Raw genomic sequence first — 8,167 nt, forward strand, 5'->3', positions numbered from 1 at the left:
TAGGTTACATGGATCGCTTTTTCATCCACAGCCACTATCCACAGCACCATCCACAGCCCTTCCACAGCACATCCAGAGAGAACAGTGACAGAAAAAAGTGGCTGTGTTAGGCCATGTGATGCTGCATCCTCAGTCAGACTTGAGGCCGAGGCTGTCCTAAAATTGGCAGTGTAACCTCCGACCACGTGCCTGTTGGATGAGCGGGTCTGTATTAATTAGAAATATATTGGGGGATGAAGCGGACACTGCTGGATGGGGTGGAGGGCTGATGAATACGTGTGGAGGGGATCCTGCTTCAATTGGCCCAATAGTTTTCTGTGGAGCGATAGATACTGTGTGCTGTACAGTTTGGGCTTTGTGCGGTAAGATACAGTTTATCTGTGTGGTGGACAGAGCCCAAGGTCATACAAGACAGAGTTAGTGAAATGTGGAATATGTTTATGGTCATGAAATGGTGAGCTGAACATATAGATCTATGTATTTTTCAACATACAATAGCAGGGATTCAGAATTTTTCGAAATTCCATTTCTCCGGTCAACTTTGGTAGGATACATGCTAATTTATATGCAACATTGATTCATTCCCTCCTGTAGTGTCTGCATTATGAAGCAGCATACTATATGCCACACACAAACCATACGGTATCTAACACATTACCCCTATCATTCATTCACAATACAACCGTTCTACTGTTATGTTCATCCAGGCTCTTTTGCTGTGTGCGTGAGGCTATGGCCGTGCCAGGCCAAATTGAGCACATACGCCAGCGTGCCATGATTTGGTCCCCTGCCTCTCTCTTCATTTCATTTGATCCTGTTGGTGCCTGCCAGTTTCAAGCCCTTGCTCCCGGAGACACACACACCAGATTAATGCCCGTTAATTAACAGTAACAACGTGACTAATTGGGGAGCATGTCCAGAGGTATTGGTATTAATTTGCACATCAGTAATGATAATTTGGGAGATCCGCCAGTGTCAAGAACACATCTAAATGCAACAGGGAATTATAGCGTACTGGTTTTAATGCCACGGTAATTATACAGACATAGAGGGCGGCATCACACACACACACACACAACACACACACACACACACAAACACACACACACACACACACACACACAACACACACACACACACACCACACACACACACACACACACACACACACACACACACACACACCACACAACACACACACACACACTCACGACACACACACACACCACACGCACTGAAATGGTTTGCTATACCTTGTTTTTTACATATCATCTCTAAGGTAAAAATATTCAGCTAAAGTTGCTGTGTGTTTGCCTAAAACAGTTCCACGGCTAAACTGCCAATTAACAGCAGCGCTTTACACACAACTGATTTTGTCTTTCTCTCCCAACTAATATTAATAAAACCAAACCAAATAGTCCATTAACTAGCAGGGCAAACAAGTTAAACAAGAACCTAACGATCTCGTAATTGTGGAAGAAGAAGACCAAGCGCAGCGTGGTAAGGTGTTCATAGATGATGTTTTTTAATAAACTCAGACACTAAACAAAGAACAATAACGATTGACAAACGAAACAGTACGTGTGGCGACCACCTGACACGGAAGACAAAACACCCACCAACCAAAAGTGAAAACCCGCTAACTAAGGTATGATTCTAAACATCAGCGGAAAACGATTGACAGCTGCCTCTGATCTTGAGAATCATACCAGGCCGAACACAAAACCCAACATAGAAAAACACACATAGACTGCCCACCCAAATCTGCCCTTGACCATACTAAATAAAGACAAAACAAAGGAAATAAGGCGTCAGAACGTGACAGAACCAGTCATTAAATTACAGTTTTATTAGTGCTTTTTCTTTTCAGTAGAAACCAGTTACCAGTATGTGAATTCCTAGCTACCATTATGGAAGCATGTGGAAGAATTAAGATATGGTTAACCCAAAACATGGAACAATCATTGTTCAGAGACAGTCAACCATAGGCCTTCAATACCAGCCAAATCTAGGCATATATGTGTGTGTGTGTGCGGGTGTGCATACTCTTAGTGTCTATGGCGGGTTGTACCAAGTACCTCTTAGTGTATATTTGCGGTTGTCTTTAGGCCTAAGCCCTCGTGGGCAGCCATAAGTAACGTCTGGGTTTAGCACGTTGCTGGGTCTGGTTGGGGCGGAACCACAGCTTAATTAACCCAGCACTTGAAGGTCCGTCTACAGCCTAGACCCACGGCCAACCAACGGGTTTACTGTGGGGCTAGGGGCCAGGTAAATTACCCCATCTCACTCATCTTCTCTCTCTGTCTCGATCTGTCTCTTGGTTGTCTGTCTGCCTGTCTGTATCTCTTTGCCTCTACACCTCTAGTTGTTCCTGTTCTTCCTGTTCTTCCTGTTCTTCCCCTTCTCTTTGCCTCTCACTGTCTTTTCATTTATTTTCCACAATTTTCTTTCTCTTTGTCTGTATTTTCTCTGTCCTGATGTCTTTCTAATACTGTATATACCATTTAGCAGACACTTTTATCCAAAGCGACTTAGTCATGCGTGCATATGTAACAGGTGTAAAATATACTTTATGTATTTCACTGAAACCCCTCATATTTATTTAAACGTATTATTTTAAGGTTATTTTGAGATGTATTACATTACTTTCAAGAGTGAACTATTTTATTGTATTTATTTTCTAAATTGTGTTAATGCTGTGATGTCATCAACGGGAGCCATGCTTTTACTTCTCAGTTTGCTCAGAGAGTGATTAGGAGAGGTATGTGTTATGTATGCTCGGGTCTTTTGAATGCAAATGAAAAGACAAGCAAAAGTTATATTGTCACTGATTTAGTGTTGCATTACTGTTTATAGGAATATATATTAATGTGAATGGTGATAATGCTCAAGTGAAACTTTGCAAGGCTAGCCCAGCTACAGTTAGCTTTGTTGCGGGAGAGTGTCTCTTTCAGGTGCAGACATCGTAAGTTTTCTGATGATTTTCTCACAGTCTTTTATCAGGCAAATATACTTGCATGGGAGTCCAGACGGCAGCATTAACTTTTGCCTTGTATTTGTATCCATTCCATGCAGGTATGTTGTGAAATATGAAGATTTTGTATTTCATGTTTAATGTGCCTAGTTAGCTGTCGTTCATTTTTTTACCTGTCCGGTCATGTCAAAAATGGCGTTGTTGCTTCATTAGTAGCTTCAGGTATAATGGTACAATAGTACACTCTCTAAGAAATATTTAGCACTTATTAGCAAATTATTAGTGTAGTGGTGTACAACATTTATAAAACTAAATGTGTCTTTTGAAAATATGAACATGTCCATTTTGTAAAATGTATTTTTTTGTTGATGCTTTTACTACTGAGTTTGCTCAGCGTGTGATGAGGAGAGGCAAATATACTTGTATAGAGTCCAGACGGCAGCATTAACGTTTGCCTTGTATTTGTATCCATTCCATGCAGTCATTAAAAGAGAGACAACTGGCAGAATTGTGTCCAGAGCCTTATCTTCCAACTACACCTTACCAGAACACAACGCAGAAAGGTACCGGTACAGAGCCGGTTACACATATTTTATGTATGGTTGGTTCTGGCAATCGAAGCCACTTACCTGGTGTTACAACTGTCATGCTCTACCAACTGAACTACAAAGGACCAACCCATTCTCTCTTTATGATGAGCACAACATTCATCAAAGTTATCGCCACTCCCCCTTACCACTACTACTCATTCCTCTAATCTCCTCTCTGGCATGGTGATGTGTGTGAGTGTACTTTATCTACCACTGTAGTTACTATGAATATCTGTGGTGGGCCGGCTAACGCCAGGAAAGATAACGACGTGTGTGTGAAAATTTCATTCAAGTGCCGTATGATACTCCAAAGGTACTCCATCTCTGAGGAGCGAGACATAGGCGGGAGCAGGACGGAGAATTTGGGGTTTGAGTGGCTCGATAATCTCTCTGTATCTCCAACCTCGACATGACCCACTCTTTCCTCGCCACTTATTGCAGATGGGTGGATGTGATAAGAATTGGTAAACACACTTGGGCAGCATGTTTTCCAGTACACGTGTTTGCCTCTCAAATCATTCCCTGGTGCCTCCACAGCTACTTTACAAATAATGTCCCCCATGTGTAAGGGCTCCAGGGCTGTGCGGGACTGGGGGACTGGGCTCAGTGCCCAGTCTGAAACCCTGTCAGGACGGCAGTAAATTTTCCCTTGTTTTCAGCCATTGTAATTTAGGGTCCAGATGTGCAGAAGACTGAGGACAGAGTCAGATAAACAGCTCGTTACATATTTATTTTCCATACATATTACACTACATGGATTTCCATTCTCTCCACCACCCCAGGGCTACACAACAAATCAAAAAGAGGTTTAGTGGATATTCAACTTTTGTGTATTGAGATTCAGGGAATGTAACATTTATGTGTATTAGGAAACATTAAATGTAGAATTAGATGAATAGACTCAAAATATCACCCATACCCAGGGCCCCTCTGCTTACTAAGCAGAACATCCATCCCGCAGGTATAACCATCATGCATTAGAGCACTTATGCCATAATGAGTAGCTCCAATACGAAGAGTGTCACTCATCTATAATACATGCTGTTGCATCTGCTAGAGTTACCTGGATCACTCTTCATCCACAGCACCATCCACAGCACCTTCCACAGTACCATCCACAGAGAACAGTGACAGAAAAACAGTTGGCTGTGTAAGGGCATGTGATGCTGCATCCTCAGTGAGGCTTGAGGCTGAGGCTGTCCTAAAATTGGCAGTGTACCTTCGACCACAGTGACTGTTGGATGAGCGGGTCTGTACTAATTAGAAATATAATGGGGGATGAAGGGACACTGCTGGATGGGGTGGGAGGGCTGATGAATACGTGTGGATGGGAGATCTGCTTCAATTTGCCCAATAGTTTTCTGTGGAGGGATAGCATACTGTGTGCTGTACAGTTTGGGCTTTGTGCGGTAAGATACAGTTTATCTGTGTGGTGGACAGAGACCACAGGTCATACAGAGTTAGTGAAATGTGGAATATGTTTATGGTCATGAATGGTGAGCTGAACATATAGATGCTATGGTATTTTTCAACATATAGTTGAAGTCGGAAGTTTATGTACACTTAGGTTGGAGTCATTAAAACTCGTTTTTCAACAACTCCACAAATTTCTTGTTAACAAACTATAGTTTTGGCATGACACAAACTTTGTGCATGACACAAAAAAAATTCCAACAATTGTTTACAGACAGATTATTTCACTTATAATTCACTGTATCACTATTCTAGTGGGTCAGAAGTTTACATTCACTAAGTTGACTGTGCCTTTAAACAGCTTGGAAAATTCCAGAAAATTATGTCATGGCTTTAGAAGCTTCTGATAGGCTAATTGACNCTTAATTAACCCAGCACTTGAAGGAGACGGTCCGTCTACAGCTTAGACCCACGGCCAACCAATGGGTTTACTGTGGGGCTATAAGCCAGGCAAATTACCCCATCTCACTCATCTTCTCTCTCTGTCTCGATCTGTCTCTTGGTTGTCTGCCTGTCTGTATCTCTTTGCCTCTACACCTCTAATGTTTCCTGTTCTTCCCCTTCTCTTTGCCTCTCACTGTCTCTCATTTATTTTCTCTATCTTTTCCACAATTGTTTTTCTCTTTGTCTGTATATTCTCTGTCCTGATGTCTTCCTAATACTGTATATGCCATTTAGCATACACTTTTATCCAAAGCGACTTACAGTCATGCGTGCATACATTTTATGTATTGGTGGTTCCGGCAATCGAAGCCACTTACCTGGTGTTACAAGTGTCATGCTCTACCAACTGAGCTACAAAGGACCAACCCATTCTCTCTTTATGATGAGCACAACATTCCTCAAAGTTACCGCCACTCCCCCTTACAGCCTCTACCACTACTACTCATTCCTCTAATCTCCTCCCGCCTGGCACGGTGATTTGTGTGAGTGTACTTTATCTACCACTGTAGTTACTATGTATATCTGTGGTGGGCCGGCTAACGCCAGGAAAGATAAAGACGTGTGTGTGAATATTTCATTCAAGTACCGTACGATGCTCCAAAGATAATCCATCTCTGAGGAGCGAGACATAGGCGGGAGCGGGACAGAGAGTTTGAGGTTTGAGTGGCTCGGTAATCTCTCTGTATCTCCAACCTCGACATGACACGCTCTTTCCTCGCCACTTATTGCAGATGGGTGGATGTGATAAAAACGGGTAAACACAGTTGGGCAGCATGTTTTCCAGTACACGTGTTCGCCTCTCAAACCATTCCCTGGTGCCACCACAGCTACTTTACAAATAATGTCCCCCATGTGTTAGGGCTCCAGGGCTGTGCGGGACTGGGGGACTGGGCTCCYTGCCCAGTCTGAAACCCTGTCAGGACGGCAGTAAATTTTCCCTTGTTTTCAGCCATTGTAGTTTAGGGTCCAGATGTGCAGGAGACTGAGGACAGAGTCAGATAAACAGCTCGTTACATATTTATTTTCCATACATATTACGATACATGGATTTCCGTTCTCTCCACCACCCCAGGGCAACACAACAAATCAAAAAGCGGTGTATGCATTGAGGCTTAATGGATATGCAACTTTTGTGTATTGAGATTCAGTGAGTGTATGTGTTTGTGTATTAGGAAACATTGAATGTAGAATTAGATGAATAGACTCTGCTTACTATGTAGAAAATCCATCCCACAGCTATAACTATCATGCATTATAGCACTTATGCCATAACGAGTAGCTCCAATACGAAGAGTGTCACTCATCTATAATACATGCTGTCGCATCAGCTAGGGTTACATGGATCGCTTTTCATCCACAGCACTATCCACAGCACCATCCACAGCACCTTCCACAGCACCATCCAGAGAGAACAGTGACAGAAAAACAGTGGGCTGTGTTAGGCCATGTGATGCTGCATCCTCAGTCAGACTTGAGGCCGAGGCTGTCCTAAAATTGGCAGTGTAACTCCGACCACAGTGCCTGTTGGATGAGCGGGTCTGTATTAATTAGAAATATATTGGGGGATGAAGGGACACTGCTGGATGGGGTGGAGGGCTGATGAATACGTGTGGAGGGGGGATCTGCTTCAATTGGCCCAATAGTTTTCTGTGGAGCGATAGCATACTGTGTGCTGTACAGTTTGGGCTTTGTGCGGTAAGATACAGTTTATCTGTGTGGTGGACAGAGACCACAGGTCATACAAGGACAGAGTTAGTGAAATGTGGAATATGTTTATGGTCATGAATGGTGAGCTGAACATATAGATGCTATGGTATTTTTCAACATACAATAGCAGGGATTAGAATTTTTCGAAATTCCATTTTCCCGGTCAATTGGTTGAGGATACATGCTAATTTATATGCAAATGATTCATTCCCTCACTGTAGTGTCTGCATTATGAAGCAGCATACTATATGCCAACACAACCCATAGGTATCATAACACATTACCCCTATCATCATTCACAATACAACCGTCTACTGTGTATGTTCATCCAGGCTCTTTGCTCTGTGTGCAGTGAGGCATGGCCCGTGCCAGGCCAAATGAGCACATACCAGCGTGCCATGATTTGGCCCCCCTGCCTCTCTCTCATTTCATTTGATCCTGTGGTGCTGCCAGTTTCAGCCCGTGCTCCCGGAGACACACACACCAGATTAATGCCCGTTAATTAACAGTACAACGTGACTAATTGGGGAGCATGTCAGAGGTATGTGTATAATTTGCACATCAGTAATGATAAGTTTGGGGAGATCCCCAGTGTCAAGAACACATCTAATTGCAACAGGGAATTATAGCTACTGGTTGTTAATGCCACGGTAATTATAGAAACAGAGGGGGCACACACACACACACACACACACAAATATGCATAGACATACACACTCACAAGCATGCACACACACACACAAACACACACACACACACTGAAAGGGTTGCTATACCTGTGTTTTACATATCACCTCTAAGCTAAAAATATCAGCAAAGTTCTGTGTTTGCCTAAACATTCCACAGGCTAAACTGCAATTAACAGCAGCGCTTTACCCAAGAGAGAGAATAAGGATATATATATATGCAAATGATTCATTCCCTCACTGTAGATGTCTGATTATGAAGCAGCATACTATAATGCCAACACAACCCATAC

Source organism: Salvelinus sp. IW2-2015, linkage group LG15, assembly GCF_002910315.2.
Source record: "Salvelinus sp. IW2-2015 linkage group LG15, ASM291031v2, whole genome shotgun sequence".
Lineage (NCBI taxonomy): Eukaryota > Metazoa > Chordata > Actinopteri > Salmoniformes > Salmonidae > Salvelinus > Salvelinus sp. IW2-2015.